This window comes from Stegostoma tigrinum, chromosome 2 (genome assembly GCF_030684315.1).
Source record: "Stegostoma tigrinum isolate sSteTig4 chromosome 2, sSteTig4.hap1, whole genome shotgun sequence".
In the NCBI taxonomy this organism is placed as follows: domain Eukaryota; kingdom Metazoa; phylum Chordata; class Chondrichthyes; order Orectolobiformes; family Stegostomatidae; genus Stegostoma; species Stegostoma tigrinum.
In genome coordinates, this window is record NC_081355.1 from 54,777,431 (window position 1) to 54,796,048 (window position 18,618).

Consider the following 18,618-nt stretch of genomic DNA (forward strand, 5'->3'; position numbering starts at 1 on the left):
ATATGTGTGTCGGCAAAAATATATAATGACCGTTATATAGACACTTGTCATTTCTAAACTCGCTAACAAAAAAATCCCTATGCGGGTTGTTGTACACAGAAAAATGATAAGTGCTAGACTTGAGCTTTCATCTTCACTGCATCCAATATTCACAAAGCTAGCACTTAGGCTCCAAGTAAAGGTTGGTAATAAACATGGGAAGAATTTGCTGTGGCTGTTAGTCTTCAAAGACTAACAAACTGAATGCTTCATTCCAACTCTTCTTCAGTATGTGGGTATAGACAGTTTATATATGTTTAGGATCGTGCAGCTTTATGGAAACAGGAGGACAGCACTAGTAACCTGGCTTTGTTTGAAATAGTGTCCAGAAACACTACTGTTACACTGCTTGGAAAGGCTACTTTTATCATTAATGTCTTGAGCAATGATTAAAGAGAAACCTACTACTTGAGGTTCCACCAGCTGCCTCAGGGCTCAATACAGAAGAGTCCCTAGAGAAGTACAAGAAGTATATGGAAGGAACTTAGAAAGGTAGTTAGGAAAGAAAACTAAATGCATGCGAAAGCATTGCTGAGCAGTAGAGGGAAAGAGTAGGGCGTATTAAAAGCCATAGCAGTAGTCATTGTGGGGATCCAAAAGACCTAGGCACAGTTCTCAATATATACTTTGCAATGGAACAGAAAGGCAGCAGGATGGACAGGTCCTTGTAGCAGGGTAGTTAAGGAAGTAAGAGCCCTAGGGACCCAAGGCAGCATGGCGTATTGGATCCAAAATTGGCAGAGAGGCAGGAATCATAGAAAGATGGTAGAGTGTTTTTTCTCTGACTGGTAGTCTATTTCTAGTAGGGTTCCACATGTCTATGTGCTGGGCCCCTTGCTGTTTACGATTTACATTAATGATTTGGCCTTGACAGTAGGATGTAATTTTAAGAAGCATATAGATTATGCAAAAGTAGATAAATGGTGAGATATACAGCTGTAAACTGTAGGAGGATATCAATGGACCAGCTGGGTGGGTGATTGGTGGCAAATTGTGAGGCAAAGCAGTTGTGGAAGGTTAACAAAGCAAGGGATTGAATGGTAGGACCATGAAAAGTAACTCCAGATCAGAGGATTATTGGTATGCATATCCACTGAGGCCTGACAGAAGCAAGGTAGGTAGAAAGAAATGGTTAAGAAGGCACATGGGATATTTGCTTTTATTAGCTGCAGCAGAAAATACAACAGCAAAGAGGTGGTTATGCTGCAGCTGATTAATAGGGTGTTTAGTCACAACAGCAGACTTAAGTAATGAAAGGGAGTAATATAAATTTTGATGGAAGCAGAGTTACATCGAATTACAAAGCTACAACACTCAAAGAGGCTACTTAGTCTAATTTTACAACTTTGATCTTTATGCTCCCCACAAGCTTGTCCCTCTCTACTTTAACTCCCCCTACCAGAATACCATCAGGAAGATAACTAAATGATTCTTTTGCTAAGACACACCTGCAGGCCATCTTCTAAGTCAGGCTGCATCTGGTCTGGACAATTTTGACAGACTCCTATTACAATTGCTGTTAGAAACTGGACACATGCTCATGGAATTCCAGGACAAATTTGCTTCACCAGAATACATCATGAAAATATAAAAATATGAAAATAATTAACGTGATATAAGCAAGTAGTCTAGGGGAAAAAGAAACAACCTGAAGAGTTTGTCTCCTCAGTGATCAACAGCTATAAATAAGCAGCTTCAATATTTTGGAGTTGAAATAAACAAATACAGTTAGTTGAATATTTATGTCATAGAACCAGTATGAATGGAGGAGTCCATTTGGCCCAGAGTTTCTGCAGGCTTTTTGTAGAATAACTCAGTCAGTCCCATTTCTCACTCTATCCCTGCAGCTTTGCAAGATTATTTCCCTCATTCAATTTCCTTTTGAAATCATATATTCTCTGGACTTCCACTACTCTCAAGCTGAATTCCAGGCTGTTGCTTCTTTACTGTACAAAACAACATTCCTCCTCAGATTCCTATAAGGAGGCATCCATTCCCATACCCAAGAATCCCCAACTGCCATTAACACCACTGAACTTGTTGAGGTCCCCTGAAAACCCTCACCTAGTCACCTTCCTGTCAGGATTGGCATAGATAGGTGCCCCCACTACCACCAAGTATCCTAAGAGTGGCCTCGTTCTAATCCCGATCGACAAGCTACTGCACTGGGGGTACACTATGGCCCCACATCAGTGACATTAAACTTAAACGAATTCCAGCAACCTGAGTGGTGCCCAAGGGAGATTGAGGCCTTGCTCCGGGAAATGTTCCATGGATTTTACAACCCAGACTTCAGGAAAATGTCAAAACAGACCTACTTCTTCTGCCACAGGGAATCTCAACTAGTGGGAGATGGGAAGACAGAAAAGGGGGGGCCTGGAACAACTTAGCCACAGCACTTAACATCGGGTTGTCAGTCCTCAACAACTTGAATGACATTCAGCTAGCCCTGCACATGAAGGGTTTGAAGGACCAGCTCCACAAAATTCTGAGAGAGAAAACACAGTGGTGGGGAGCAGAACTCTGGGAGAACCAGGCCATGATGGTTCACCAAAGGAAATTATTGCCAAGCTGGAGAGAGAAGGCTGAGATCGTGAATGCTTTAATTTGGGAGGACAGAAATGCCTCTGAGGAGGCCATAAGGAATGAGGTGTGTGCGCTGTATGGGACTTGGTTACTGGATAAAGGTCAGGATAAACTGGAGGATTTACAGCACGGCCCAGGTTCCCTCCTGGATCAGCGATAAACACCTCGCGGCACTCCAACCCTTCAGCAGTTCACTCAGCCCATGCCAGCTCTATCTGGCCTCAGAGTCCTACCCTGTCCCTGTAGATTGCGGACAGTCTAACTACACACTAATGGGAACAGTCATGCGGATGTCAGTGATTACTGAAGACTTGCGCCCTGTACTGGTTTACAGGGTGGAGAATATTGGAGTCTTTCATGGAGGGCCACATGTCCATTTCAAGATGGTCCCACCCTATGTCACAAAGTGGGGTCATTCTATGATGGGGACTGACCTGTCAGGGTGCTGCAGCCAGGAAGCACATGTAATACTGTGTCCCCAGCACTTGAATTCCCTCTCTTGACCCCAGTGTGGGTTCCAGTGTGTGTTTATTTCAGTCCCCATCATAGAATGACCCCACTTTGTGACATAGGGTGGGACCATCTTGAAATGGACATGTGGCCCTCCATGAAATATGAAATGTGAATATGGAGCCTAGAAATTGCATTTGGAAATAATAGCACTTAGCCACATTCTCCCACAGCTGGCATTCCCAGGCGATGGGACCTATTGTGTCACCATGAGCGTATCCAGCTATTAGTACAACAGCACTTGACATGTGCAGCGAGTGACATCAGTTTTGTTTCAACCCACATGTGGACGTTCAAGTGGTCCAGGAACACATCACCCCGATTCCCGAACCGTCCACAATTTACCTCACTAAGGGAAAATGTCACCAACCTACTGGACTGTGTGGCCCACTTTGGATACCCTATTTCCCTCCCAGCAGAATACCTCACATCATTGTCTAAGGGAGTAGAAATCTCGCAAAAGCACTTCTATGCCATTGAACAGACTACTGGGAAGATCGGAAGGGAGATCACAGAAGTGACACTACAATCATGGTGGATCCTGGCGTTAGATGTTGAAAATCCTCATCTGGATTAGGGTGATCTCCCAAGGATGGATAGTATGTCAGTTGGGGATTGTGCTGTACCTGCTACCGGCCAGCTATCGGGCCGGCAACGAAACATCCACAACAGACCTGGGGTTCCATATGGACAGAATTAAAACACGGTTGTGTTCTGCAGGAACATCATGGTTTTTGTACAGATCAAGTCATTGTAAAATACTAGTTAATAAAATGTGAGGCTGGATGAACACAGCAGGCCAAGCAGCATCTCAGGAGCACAAAAGCTGACGTTTCGGGCCGAGACCATTCATCAGAGAGGGGGATGGGGTGAGGGTTCTGGAATAAATAGGGAGAGAGGGGGAGGCGGACCGAAGATGGAGAGAAAAGAAGATAGGTGGAGAGAGTATAGGTGGGGAGGTAGGGAGGGGATAGGTCAGTCCAGGGAAGATGGACAGGTCAAGGAGGTGGGATGAGGTTAGTAGGTAGATGGGGGTGCGGCTTGGGGTGGGAGGAAGGGATGGGTGAGAGGAAGAACCGGTTAGGGAGGCAGAGACAGGTTGGACTGGTTTTGGGATGCAGTGGGTGGAGGGGAAGAGCTGGGCTGGTTGTGTGGTGCAGTGGGGGGAGGGGACGAACTGGGCTGGTTTAGGGATGCGGTGCGGGAAGGGGAGATTTTGAAACTGGTGAAGTCCACAATGATACCATTAGGCTGCAGGGTTCCCAGGCGGAATATGAGTTGCTGTTCCTGCAACCTTCAGGTGGCATCATTGTGGCACTGCAGGAAGCCCATGATGGACATGTCATCTAAAGAATGGGAGGGGGAGTGGAAATGGTTTGCGACTGGGAGGTGCAGTTGTTTTGTTGCGAACTGAGCGGAGGTGTTCTGCAAAGCGGTCTCCAAGCCTCCGCTTGGTTTCCCCAATGTAGAGGAAGCCACACCGGGTACAGTGGATGCAGTATACCACATTGGCAGATGTGCAGGTGAACCTCTGCTTAATGTGGAATGTCATCTTGGGGCCTGGGATAGGGGTGAGGGAGGAGGTGTGGGGGTAAGTGTAGCATTTCCTGCGGTTGCAGGGGAAGGTGCCGGATGTGGTAGGGTTGGAGGGCAGTGTGGAGCGAACAAGGGAGTCACGGAGAGAGTGGTCTCTCCGGAAAGCAGACAGGGGAGGGGATGGAAAAATGTCTTGGGTGGTGGGGTCAGATTGTAGATGGCGGAAGTGTCGGAGGATGATGTGTTGTATCCGGAGGTTGGTGGGGTGGTGTGTGAGAACGAGGGGGATCCTCTTTGGGCGGTTGTGGCGGGGGCGGGGTGTGAGGGATGTGTTGCGGGAAATGCGGGAGACGTGGTCAAGGGTGTTCTCGATAACTGTGGGGGGAAAGTTGCGGTCCTTGAAGAACTTGGACATCTGGGATGTGCGGGAGTGGAATGTCTTATCGTGGGAGCAGATGCGGCAGAGGCGGAGGAATTGGGAATAGGGGATGGAATTTTTGCAGGAGGGTGGGTGGGAGGAGGTGTATTCTAGGTAGCTGTGGGAGTCGGTGGGCTTGAAATGGACATCAGTTACACCTCCCTCACCCCCTCTCCACCTATACTCTCCCACCTATCTTGTTTTCTCTCCATCTTCGGTCCGCCTCCTCCTCTCTCCCTATTTATTCCAGTTCCCTCTCCCCATCCCCCTCTCTGATGAAGGGTCTAGGCCCGAAATGTCAGCTTTTGTGCTCCTGAGATGCTGCTTGGCCTGCCGTGTTCATCCAGCCTCACATTTTATTATCTTGGATTCTCCAGCATCTGCAGTTCCTATTATCTCCGTAAAATACTGGTGTTGGTTTTGGACTGTAATATAACATGTACCACATATTTTTCCTTGATCCTGTCTGTTTATCTTCCTCAGGAGGAGGGCCATGCACCATTGCAAGACGAGTCTAGGTGAGGTAATCTGGGAAGCTGGTTTTGAGGTCTCAGTGATTTTTGCCCACCTAAGGTGATACTTGTAGTATGTACAGTATCAAAGCGGGGAGCTGTGTAAGGTGGGCCAAAAATCCCCTTCAGTTGTTGGACATACCCTGGATTTAAAAACCCTCTCAAGGGAGAAGTTACGATAGTATATTGGATTAAAGTCACTCGGACTTCATGAAGCAGGGGCTGCAACTGAGCTAGGAAAAGCTGCCTGGAACAGAGTGGGGATATTACAAGCCCTGGGACATAGTGTTACATGCAAACCTGTTTCACCTTGGAACCTTCACACCACTGCGCGAAACAGATACTCGTCCAAAGGAAATGCCGGACATTACAAACCCATCCTTTCCAATCTAAAAAATGAGAATCACCCACTCCAGTACTCAGGAAACCCTTTCAGCCCTGAGAAGAGGAACAAGTGATCACAGATTCGGCGGGAGATGGGGCGGGGGGACTACAGTGGGGTATAACTGGACACCCAGAGCCCAGCACATGAGAGAGAGTGAAGTGGAAGGTGCAGCAAAAAGCAAAGGAAAAGAGAGAGAAGCCAGAAAAGAGAGTGATAATACTACACGGTGAGTGGGACACCGCGGAACCTGCACATCGAGACCAACTACTGAAAACTAACTGTGAACCTCCACTCGACGTCCGGAGACAACCGAAGGTATCCTCAGATACAACACACTAACCGGGCAACACCACCAACATTCTTCTCCACCACCGCAACAACAACCCACTCACAAAACTACCAGGAGGAGGATAAAAACCCAGGGAACTCACCAGGCGCCTCCCAAACGCATCGACAGACACCACCCGATCGACTGTGATCGGGACCTGCGGCCCTTCGCGGAGTCCCAGCTACGGCAAGTGACCACGGCCAGAGGCTGTCAAAATCGCGGTTTTCATACCGGGGGGGGAGAGACTAAGGTCATTGAGACCTCTAACCCAGCTGGGCCAGTCATAGACGAGGGTGGGGTTACTGGAGACAGGTAACTCTCTCTCTCTCTCTCTCTCTTCCCCTATTAGTATAGTAACAGTCATCCATTGAATTTATTTTACCCACTGTACTTAAATAACTGGGAAACACTCTCAATCAGAGACGGGGGGCGTTCAATTTAATATTCACTTTCTTCTTTTGTAAATATATAAATTTTTGCTTGTTTGTTTAATTAAATCAGTTTTCTTGGCCTCTGAAGCATCTGCCTTCAGAGTTATTCCACCAAACCATATCACACACATAAGCCCAGTGTCAGAACCAGGGAGTTGGTAGACAGTGAACCAGGCAGCACTTCCTGCATGGGCATCGATGAGTTGGGCCAGAGGGTCCGTTTCCATGCTGTATGACAATGATTCAACTTTGGATTCACATTCGCTGGCCTAGACCATCCCTAATTAAGTTAAAACATGAGTGAACCATATTGTTTTGGGCCTGGAATCACGTGTAGATGAGGTAAAGATGGCAGTTTTTTCCCTTTGATAAACTAGATCTTTTTCCTATTACAATGGTTACAGGGTCATAATTAGATTCTTGATTCCAGATTTTTATTGAATTCAATTTCGACCAACTGTCATGATTCGAACTCAGAAGGTTATCTTGGTCTCTGGATTAATCGTCTAGCAATTATACCACTGGGTCATTGCCTCCCCGCATAGTCAGTTTGGCAGACCACACTCCTTGTGCTTCATAAGAAGTTATTTCACCGTATTGAGATGATCAAAGTCTCAGCAACTGGTTGAAGAAACTCTGGGAGCTCTGTGTCAAGTTTCCATGAAGGGCTGATGTATTTCAGTGTGATTAGGTACATATCTTGATAGTTTCAGAGTCCCCCACTGAGTCAAAGCCCTAGTAGGGCCGAGTTCTCATCCCCTGAGAGCTGTCAGTCTGTCTGTCATTACAAACAGCGCCACTGGGAGTTACCAAGATAATAAAATGTGAGGCTGGATGAACACAGCAGGCCAAGCAGCATCTCAGGAGCACAAAAGCTGACGTTTCGGGCCTAGACCCTTCATCAGAGAGGGGGATGGGGAGAGGGAACTGGAATAAATAGGGAGAGAGGGAGAGGCAGACCGAAGATGGAGAGTAAAGAAGATAGGTGGAGAGAGTATAGGTGGGGAGATAGGGAGGGGATAGGTCAGTCCAGGGAAGACGGACAGGCCAAGGAGGTGGGATGACGTTAGTAGGTAGATGGGGGTGCGGCTTGGGGTGGGAGGAAGGGATGGGTGAGAGGAAGAACCGGTAAGGGAGGCAGAGACAGGTTGGACTGGTTTTGGGATGCAGTGGGTGGGGGGGAAGAGCTGGGCTGGTTGTGTGGTGCAGTGGGGGGAGGGGACGAACTGGGCTGGTTTAGGGATGCAGTAGGGGAAGGGGAGATTTTGAAACTGGTGAAGTCCACATTGATACCATTAGGCTGCAGGGTTCCCAGGCGGAATATGAGTTGCTGTTCCTGCCACCTTCGGGTGGCAACATTGTGGCAGTGCAGGAGGCCCATGATGGACATGTAATCTGGGGAATGGGAGGGGGAGTGGAAATGGTTTGCGACTGGGAGGTGCAGTTGTTTGTTGCGAACTAGACGGAGGTGTTCTGCAAAGCGGTCTCCAAGCCTCCGCTTGGTTTCCCCAATGTAGAGGAAGCCGCACCGGATAAAATGGATGCAGTATACTACATTGGCAGATGTGCAGGTGAACCTCTGCTTAATGTGGAATGTCGTCTTGGGGCCTGGGATAGAGGTGAGGGAGGAGGTGTGGGGGCAAGTGTAGCTTTTCCTACAGACTAAGGGGGTGGCCATGGGCACCCGCATGGGCCCCAGCTATGCCTGCCTCTTTGTAGGTTACGTGGAACAGTCCCTCTTCCACACCTACACAGGCCCCAAACCCCACCTCTTCCTCCGGTACATTGATGACTGTATCGGCGCTGCCTCTTGCTCCCCAGAGGAGCTCGAACAGTTCATCCACTTCACCAACACATTCCACCCCAACCTTCAGTTCACCTGGGCCATCTCCAGCACATCCCTCACCTTCCTGGACCTCTCAGTCTCCCCTACTGCATCCCTAAACCAGCCCAATTCGTCCCCTCCCCCCACTGCACCACACAACCAGCCCAGCTCTTCCCCCCCCACCCACTGCATCCCAAAACCAGTCCAACCTGTCTCTGCCTCCCTTACCGGTTCTTCCTCTCACCCATCCCTTCCTCCCACCCCAAGCCGCACCCCCATCTACCTACTAACCTCATCCCACCTCCTTGACCTGTCCGTCTTCCCTGGACTGACCTATCCACTCCCTATCTCCCCACCTATACTCTCTCCACCAATCTTCTTTACTCTCCATCTTCGGTCCGCCTCCCCCTCTCTCCCTATTTATTCCAGTTCCCTCTCCCCATCCCCCTCTCTGATGAAGGGTCTAGGCCCGAAACGTCAGCTTTTGTGCTCCTGAGATGCTGCTTGGCCTGCTGTGTTCATCCAGCCTCACATTTTATTATCTTGGAATTCTCCAGCATCTGCAGTTCCCTTTACCACTGGGAGTTACGCCTGCTGTCTGCGTTGTCTTGAGGCTTTCATTGAGAGTGGCTACTGACATCAGAAAAGATAGAGGTGAAACAGTATGGAGGTAATGGAGACAGTTGCTGTCTTGGGGACAGAAGGAGGCCGAATGCAAGGTTGTGGGGAGATGTCTTTCCATAGTTCTTTCTCAGCCCACTGTCTTGCTCAGAGCAAAATGCCTGTGAATGAGACATCCTCCTGGTAGTCGGTTGGCAAATCTGGCAGGGTTTGTTGCGTGGAGGAACTGGAATTAATGCTTTTCTTTCAATATGATTTCAAACTTCAAAGAAGAGCCATATCAGACTGGAAACGTGAACTCTCTCTTTCTACAGATTCTGCCAGACCTCCGGAATCGCTCCAATACGTGCTGTTTTGTTTCTGATTTGCAGTACTTTGTTTTTTTTTGTGGGTGTCGATCTGCAGACATGGGAGGCACATGAAAGTTCAGTTCAATCCCTGAGCTTCGTTTAAACCCCGGTGCACTCAAGGTTATGTTTGGCATGTGGGTTCTGATTGGTCAGTGTATTATCATGAAGAATGTAACAAGCAACATTCCAAGCCAAAAAGTTTGTCTGAGTTCAAATCAGGCTCGACATTGGAGGAAATTGCTAGGATGTCTCCTTTTCCAAATCTAGCAGATATCTCTTTGTGGCATTACATATTTTAACAGAAATGAGATTAGCTTCTTTACTTAATTGACTTTATAGCCACTTATGGTGAACACAGTACCGAAATGTCACTCAATACAGCGCCATTTTTTGACCAATGCTAAATTACAATCTTGCGATGTGGTAATTGCTACATACTTAGCGAAGTCTGATCTGTTAAAAAGATACCGCACTGCATTGCCATTTTCTATTCAATGGCCACGTTGTCCCGTTTTCACGCTGTGGGAGAGGGTGCAGATGGTGACTGACCTCCCGCTGTGGAGAGAGCTCACCACTTTGTGAGCCGATCACCTTGCCCAGCGCTGACCAAGAGCAGATCACCAGGAGATTGCAACCATTCAGGTGCCAGCAGCTCATCTCACCAAGAGGGAGATTTGAAGGAAGTTGTTTCTTTGTCGCTTCTCGAGAAGTGGAAGTCGTGGGAAAAGGGGGTTTCGGAGGCAAGAGCAGAGAATTGCTTCCAGAGTCCAAAGTCCAGTCCCAGCCCTATGCAAACGATGTCGACTGGGTATTTCCTTTCCTATTCCAAGACCCTCTTCGAATCCAAGAACACGTACTTAAGCCTGAAACTGCCTGTCAACTGTGTCTGTGGGACTTAGACTTTTGACAGCAGGGAAACAGTTTGCGGTGCAGAGGGTCCTTTTAGGATCCTGAGGAACCACCCCACCACCCAAGACATTTTTCCATCCCCACCCTTGTCTGCTTTCCAGAGAGACCACTCTCTCTGTGATTCCCTTGTTCGCTCCACACTGCCCTCTAAACCCACCACACCCGGCACCTTCCCCTGCAACTGCAGGAAATGCTACACTTGCCCCCACACCTCCTCCCTCACCCCCATCCCAGGCCCCAAGATTACTTTCCATATTAAGCAGAGGTTCACCTGCACATCTGCCAATGTGGTATACTGTATCCATTGTACCTGGTGTGGCTACCTCTACATTGGGGAAACCAAGCGGAGGCTTATGGACCAGAGATAATGGGAACTGCAGATGCTGGAGATTCCAAGATAATAAAATGTGAGGCTGGATGAACACAGCAGGCCAAGCAGCATCTCAGGAGCACAAAAGCTGACGTTTCGGGCCTAGACCCTTCATCAGAGAGGGGGATGGGGGGAGGGAACTGGAATAAATAGGGAGAGAGGGGGAGGCGGACCGAAGATGGAGAGTAAAGAAGATAGGTGGAGAGGGTGTAGGTGGGGAGGTAGGGAGGGGATAGGTCAGTCCAGGGAAGACGGACAGGTCAAGGAGGTGGGATGAGGTTAGTAGGTAGCTGGGGGTGCGGCTTGGGGTGGGAGGAAGGGATGGGTGAGAGGAAGAACCGGTTAGGGAGGCAGAGACAGGTTGGACTGGTTTTGGGATGCAGTGGGTGGGGGGGAAGAGCTGGGCTGGTTGTGTGGTGCAGTGGGGGGAGGGGATGAACTGGGCTGGTTTGGGGATGCAGTGGGGGAAGGGGAGATTTTGAAACTGGTGAAGTCCACATTGATACCATATGGCTGCAGGGTTCCCAGGCGGAATATGAGTTGCTGTTCCTGCAACCTTCGGGTGGCATCATTGTGGCAGTGCAGGAGGCCCATGATGGACATGTCATCGAGAGAATGGGAGGGGGAGTGGAAATGGTTTGCGACTGGGAGGTGCAGTTGTTTGTTGCGAACTGAGCGGAGGTGTTCTGCAAAGCGGTCCCCAAGCCTCCGCTTGGTTTCCCCAATGTTGGGGAAGCTGCACCGGGTACAGTGGATGCAGCATACCACATTGGCAGATGTGCAGGTGAACCTCTGCTTAATGTGGAATGTCATCTTGGGGCCTGGGATGGGGGTGAGGGAGGAGGTGTGGGGACAAGTGTAGCATTTCCTGCGGTTGCAGGGGAAGGTGCCGGGTGTGGTGGGGTTGGAGGGCAGTGTGGAGCGAACAAGGGAGTCACGGAGAGAGTGGTCTCTCCGGAAAGCAGACAGGGGAGGGGATGGAAAAATGTCTTGGGTGGTGGGGTCGGATTGTAAATGGCGGAAGTGTCGGAGGATATCGGAGTATTATCCTCCGACACTTCCGCCATTTACAATCCGACCCCACCACCCAAGACATTTTTCCATCCCCTCCCCTGTCTGCTTTCCGGAGAGACCACTCTCTCCGTGACTCCCTTGTTCGCTCCACACTGCCCTCCAACCCCACCACACCCGGCACCTTCCCCTGCAACCGCAGGAAATGCTACACTTGTCCCCACACCTCCTCCCTCACCCCCATCCCAGGCCCCAAGATGACATTCCACATTAAGCAGAGGTTCACCTGCACATCTGCCAATGTGGTATACTGCATCCACTGTACCCGGTGCAGCTTCCTCTACATTGGGGAAACCAAGCGGAGGCTTGGGGACCGCTTTGCAGAACACCTCCGCTCAGTTCGCAACAAACAACTGCACCTCCCAGTCGCAAACCATTTCCACTCCCCCTCCCATTCTCTCGATGACATGTCCATCATGGGCCTCCTGCACTGCCACAATGATGCCACCCGAAGGTTGCAGGAACAGCAACTCATATTCCGCCTGGGAACCCTGCAGCCATATGGTATCAATGTGGACTTCACCAGTTTCAAAATCTCCCCTTCCCCCACTGCATCCCTAAACCAGCCCAGTTCATCCCCTCCCCCCACTGCACCACACAACCAGCCCAGCTCTTCCCCCCCACCCACTGCATCCCAAAACCAGTCCAACCTGTCTCTGCCTCCCTAACCGGTTCTTCCTCTCACCCATCCCTTCCTCCCACCCCAAGCCGCACCCCCAGCTACCTACTAACCTCATCCCACCTCCTTGACCTGTCCGTCTTCCCTGGACTGACCTATCCCCTCCCTACCTCCCCACCTACACCCTCTCCACCTATCTTCTTTACTCTCCATCTTCCGTCCGCCTCCCCCTCTCTCCCTATTTATTCCAGTTCCCTCCCCCCATCCCCCTCTCTGATGAAGGGTCTAGGCCCGAAACGTCAGCTTTTGTGCTCCTGAGATGCTGCTTGGCCTGCTGTGTTCATCCAGCCTCACATTTTATTATCTTGGAGGCTTATGGACCGCTTTGCAGAACATCTCCACTCGGTTCCCAATAAACAACTGCACCTCCCAGTCGCGAACCATTTCAACCCCCCCTCCCACTCTTTATATGACATGTCCATCATGGGTCTCCTGCAGTGCCATAATGATGCCACCCGAAGGTTGCAGGAACAGCAACTCGTATTCCGCTTGGGAACCCTGCAGCCCAAGGTTGCAGGAACAGCAACTCGTATTCCGCTTGGGAACCCTGCAGCCCAATGGTATCAATGTGGACTTCACCAGCTTCAAAATCCCCCCTTGCCCCACTGCATCCCAAAACCAGCCCAGCCTGTCTCTGCCTCCCTAACCTGTTCTTCCTCTCATCCATCCCTTCCTCCCACCTCAAGCCGCACCTCCATTTCCTATGTACTAACCTCATCCCACCTCGTTGACCTGTCCGTCTTCCCTGGACTGACCTATCCCCTCCCTACCTCCCCACCTATACTCTCCTCTCCACCTATCTTCTTTTCTCTCCATCTTCGGTCCGCCTCCCCCTCTCGCCCTATTTATTCCAGAACCCTCACCCCATCCCCCTCTCTGATGAAGGGTCTAGGCCCGAAACATCAGCTTTTGTGCTCCTGAGATGCTGCTTGGCCTGCTGTGTTCATCCAGCTTCACACTTTGTTATCTTGGAACCACTGTACTAGGATGGGCGAGATGAAATTGAACCAGGTACCTTTGCGCGTGTCTGTCAGTGTGGGGGTAGGGGGAGGAGAATGGAACGGGCGTGATTTTATTTGAAGACAATACAGGCAAGAACTAAATTTTACAAGTTTAACAAATTTATTCTCAACTATCCAATTCTTTAGATACTTAAATACTTCTCAGATACTTGTAACTTTTGCCGGTCTGTCGAATTCTTTGGTCCGTTCAGGTTTGATTCTCCTTCTGCTCCATGTCCTGTCCTATCGTGCTTTCAGGTTCGCTGGAGAGCGGGTACCTTCGCGAAGACTTGTCCAGTCCTGGGATTCGGGTTAATTCGCTTCATCACCTTGAAGTGTTGTTCATGGTTTTCAGTGGCTTGCTAACTTCCCTCTTTGTGTCCACTTTGGAGCCTGGATGTCTGGTTTTGGCCCAGAACATACACCTGGTCTTTTGTCTGCCCGATGTATTTAGCAATGACTTGTTTCTCAGGAAATGTTGAGCGGCCGTGGAAGTTACCCTCCTCCCTCTGTCTCCCATTGCAACTCTCTTGTAATATCTTTGGCCTTGAAACTGCTAGGCCATGTCCTGAAGACCAGTCACATTTGGACATCTTGCAGTTTTTCCACCGCCTCCGCCTATCCATCTTTGATCCGCCTCCCCCTCTCTCCCTATTTATTTCAGAACCCCCTCCCCATCCCCCTTTTCTGATGAAGGGTCTTGGCCCAAAATGTCAGCTTTTGTGCTCCTAAGATGCTGCTTGGCCTGCTGTGTTCATCCAGCTCCCTACTTTGTTATCTCGGATTCTCCAGCATCTCCAGTTCCCATTATCTCTGATACAATTTTCACCTCACTGCAAAGCCTCTTCCAGGGATGCCTAACCTGAAGAAGTTACCTCCCTCCGGACAAACCTCAGGGGATCTCTCTCCCACTGCAACTCTCTTATAATCTCTTCAGCCTTGAAACTGCTCGACCATGTCCTGAAGACTAGCCACGTTTGGTCATCAAGCAGTTTTTCCACCGCCTTCGTCTATCCATCTTTGATCTGCCTCCCCCTCTCTCCCTATTTATTTCAGAAACCTCTCCCCGTCCCCCTTTTCTGATGAAGGGTCTAGGCCTGAAACGTCAGCTTTTGTGCTCCTAAAATGCTGCTTGGCCTGCTGTGTTCATCCAGCTCCACACTCTTTTTTTCATTTGCTAATGTGTTGTAGTGCATTTCCGGCTGAACAGTCTCATCAGACTGAATTTTCTCTTTGTGCTGCACTGAGTGTTCCCACCATACTTTGCTTTTTGGCTAATTTCTGTGCCCTGTTCATTTCAGTTGCTGTTGTTGTAGCTGGTTACATTTTAAAAATTTGCTTTACTTGAACATTTGCATGATCTGTTGCATTTAATGAAAAGAGCACTAGTGAATATCGTTCACTATCTAAAAGTACAAAGCTGAAGTGGCCTCATGAGGTAGACATGCTGTAAAGATGACCTAGAATGGAAGTCATCATAGATGTGGATCAGGTACTTTAAATGAGCACATAAGTTAAGGTGGTAAAGTGTTGTGTGTCACAGCTACATATGCTAATTTTACGTGGTTACATATAACAGTAAATTGTTGCAATACTGCACACCACTGTAATACAGTATTCATATGGAAAATCACTCTATAATGTATATAATCTAGAACAAAAAACTTAGCAGTATAGGAAGGAATGCGTAAATGAGAAGTATACACAAGAGAAAGTAACCCAGGCATTGCTTGTTTCCAAGAGTTATCTAACTTGGAAGTCACACAACACCAGGTTATAGTTCACTAAGTTTATCTCTGACTGGCTTGAAAGATATTAGAGTGGGAGAGTGAGGATCCAGTTGCTGTGGTCTACGTTCAGACAAACAATTTAGGCAAGGCTAGGAAGGAGGACCTGTTTGGGGATTATCAAGCACTAGGAATGAAACCAAGGAACAGGTCCTCCAAGGGTTATAATCTCCAGATTACTACCCAAGCCACATGCAAATTGGCATAGGGATAAGAAAATTAGGTAATTAAGTAAACAACTGGCCAGAGGAGTGGTGTGGGAAAGAGATTTTATTTCAGGGGCATTGGCATCAGGTGTGGAACAGGAGGGATCTGTATCATTGGGGCGGTCTCCACCTGAACTGATCTGGAACCAGTGTTCTCAGGGAAACGATAAGTAGGCTGTTCACTAGGACTTTAAACTAATAAAATGAGGGAAAGAGAAGGGGAAAATGACAAGAAATAGAATGGTATATAGAAAAGGAAACAGAGGTTAACATTTATGCAGGAGGGTTTAACTACATCAAGGACTTTGAGGGGAGTTAAGAGGAAGGAAAACTCAGGAGATATTATTATTGGAGATGTTAGAATTCAAAAAGAATGTATGAAGACTAGCATAAAGCCACTTTACCTAAATGCTTGTATCATTCCAAACAAGATAGATGAGTTAACAGCACAAATTATCATGAATGAGTATGATTTAGTAGCTATTATGGAGATATGGTTGCAGAATGGCCATGATTGGGTATCAGACTATTTGGAAGGATAAACAGAAAAGTAAGTGAGGTGGTGTTGCTTTGATAATTAAGGATGATGTCAGGGTGGTAGTGAGAGATGACATAGGTTCTATGGAGAATAAGGTTGAATCCATTTGGGTGGAAATTAGAAATTATGAGAAGAAAAAGAAACTGATAGGTGTCAAAAACAAAGTTGCTGGAAAAGCTCAGCAGGTTTGGCAGCATCAGTGAAGGAGAAAACAGAGTTAACGTTTCAGGTCCAGTGACCCTTTCTCAGCATCTGCAGTTCTTATTGTATTTTTTATTACTGATAGGTGTAGTTATAGGCCACCAAATAATAGCATCACATTGGAATGGGCAATAAAAAAAGAAATAACTCATACCTGTAAAATGGTATGGCAATTGTCATGGGGAATTTTATTCTACATGTCGATTGGTTGAACCAGGTTGGCCAAGGCAGCCTTGAGGAAGAGTTCATTGAATGTATCCGCAATAGCGTTCTTGAACAGTATGTAATAGAACTGATGAGGGAAGAAGCTACCCTAGATCTGGTCCTGTGTAATGAGTCAGGGATAATTAATGATCTCATAGTTAGGGATCCTTTTCGAAAGAGCAATAACAGTATGGTTGAATTTAGTATACAGATGTAAAGTGAGAAGATAAAATCCAATACCAGGGTTCTGTGCTTAAACAAAGGAGACTACAATAGAATAAAGGGGGAGTTGGCTAAAGTAAACTGGAAGCAAAGACTGTATGGTGGGACAATTAAAGAACAATGGAGGACTTTCAAAGCAATTTTTCAAAGTGTTCAGAAAAAATATATACCAATGAATAGGAAGGACTGTATCAAAAGGGGTAATCAGCTATTAATGTCTAAGGAAATAAGGGAGGCCTTCAAATTGAAAGATAAGGCATACAAAGTGTCAAATACCAGTGAGAAACTAGAAGATTGGGAAAACTTTAAAAGTCAACAGAAAACCACAAAAAAGGTTATAAAGAAAAGTAAGATATATTCTGAGCTAGTTTAGTCTCATAATCTAAAGACAGATAGTGAAAGTTTCTATAAATATATAAAATGAAAAAGAGTGACTAAGGTAAACATTGGTCCTTTAGATGATGAGAATGGAGATTTAATAATGGGAAATGAGGAAAAGGCTGAAGCACTGAAAGGGTATTTTGCGTCAGTCTTCACAGTGGAGGACACAAATAACTTGCCAGTAACTGATGACAAGGAGACTAAGGTACGTGAGGACCTAGACACAATCATTATCATGAAAGGGGTAGTTTTGGGCAAGCTGTTAGAGCTAAAGGTAGATATGTCTCCTAGCTGCGACAGAATATTACTTGAATGTTAAAAAATTCCACCATGTTGCTGTGCAGAGGGACCAGTGTGTCCTTGTGCACGAATCACCGAAAGTTGGTTTGCAGATACGACAGGTAATTAAGAAAGCAAATGGAATTGTGTCCTTCATTGCTAGAGGGATTGAGTTTAAAAGTAGGGAGGTTATGTTGCAGCTGAATTCGGGTGCTGGTGAGGCCACACCTGGTGTACTGCTTGCAGCTTTGGTCTCCTTACTTGCGAATGAATGTACTGGCTCTGGAGAGGGTGCAGATAGATTGATTCCAGCATTGAGGGGGCTGCTTATAAGGAGAGGCTGAATATGTTGGGATTATATTCATTGGAATTTAGAAGAATGAGGGAGGATCGTTTAGATACATATAAAGTTATGAAGGGAATAAATAAAAAAGAAGCAGGGAGGTTTTTTCCACTGGCGGGTGAAACTAGAGCAAGAGGACACAGCCTCAAAATTAGGTGGGGGAGCAGATTTAAGACTGAATTGAGGAGGAGTGCCTTCACCCAGAGGGAATTCCTTGCCCAATGAAGTAGTTGAGGCTTTCTCATTGAATGTTTTTAAAACTAAGATAGTTACTTTTTTGAACAGTAATGGAGTTAAGGGTTATGGTGAGAGGTTGGTTAAGTGGGACTGAAGCCACAAAAAGATTAGCCATGATCTTATTCAATAATGGTGCAGACTCAAATGGCTGGATGGCCTACTCCTGCTCCTTGTTCTTATGCTTTAAGGCAGCTGCCTTACAAGGAATGAAACTCACTGTCAAGGGATATGTTTTCATACAGGGATAAAAATGAACTTATTACTCATCAATGCTACACAGATTAGGGAGGCAGTCTGCTCCCTTTAACAGGGACTGTCTAGATAAATACAGTGGCTACAAGATTAGATCAGAACCTAGAAGTACGACCTCTGTTACTAACTCATGCCTCCCCAAAGCCTGTCTTTCATCTGAAATCAATGATGAATCTGTAAAATAGGGAAAAGGGATCCAATTTTGGTATAATGCAAAATGATCAAGCGCTGGTAGATTTTCTATGGTTTCTCATTCAGCTTTACTACATGGTCGATGGGGTTACCATAATGCTGATTTATCACCTTAATATCAATCTTCATTTTTTTGGACATGGTGGATGGTCTTTGCAGCTGGATGCCCTTCCTGTTGCTAATACTCTCTCGTATACCAGCAGGT

At 47.4% G+C, this 18,618-nt stretch overlaps 1 protein-coding gene across 2 annotated transcripts in view; it reads left to right on the plus strand.

The window, feature by feature from the left end:
- The window catches only part of LOC125463139 (apoptosis regulator Bcl-2-like), a 225,602-nt gene that overhangs the window by 196,173 nt on the left and 10,811 nt on the right, over nucleotides 1–18,618 (plus strand). The gene's annotated exons all lie outside the window — the stretch shown is intronic.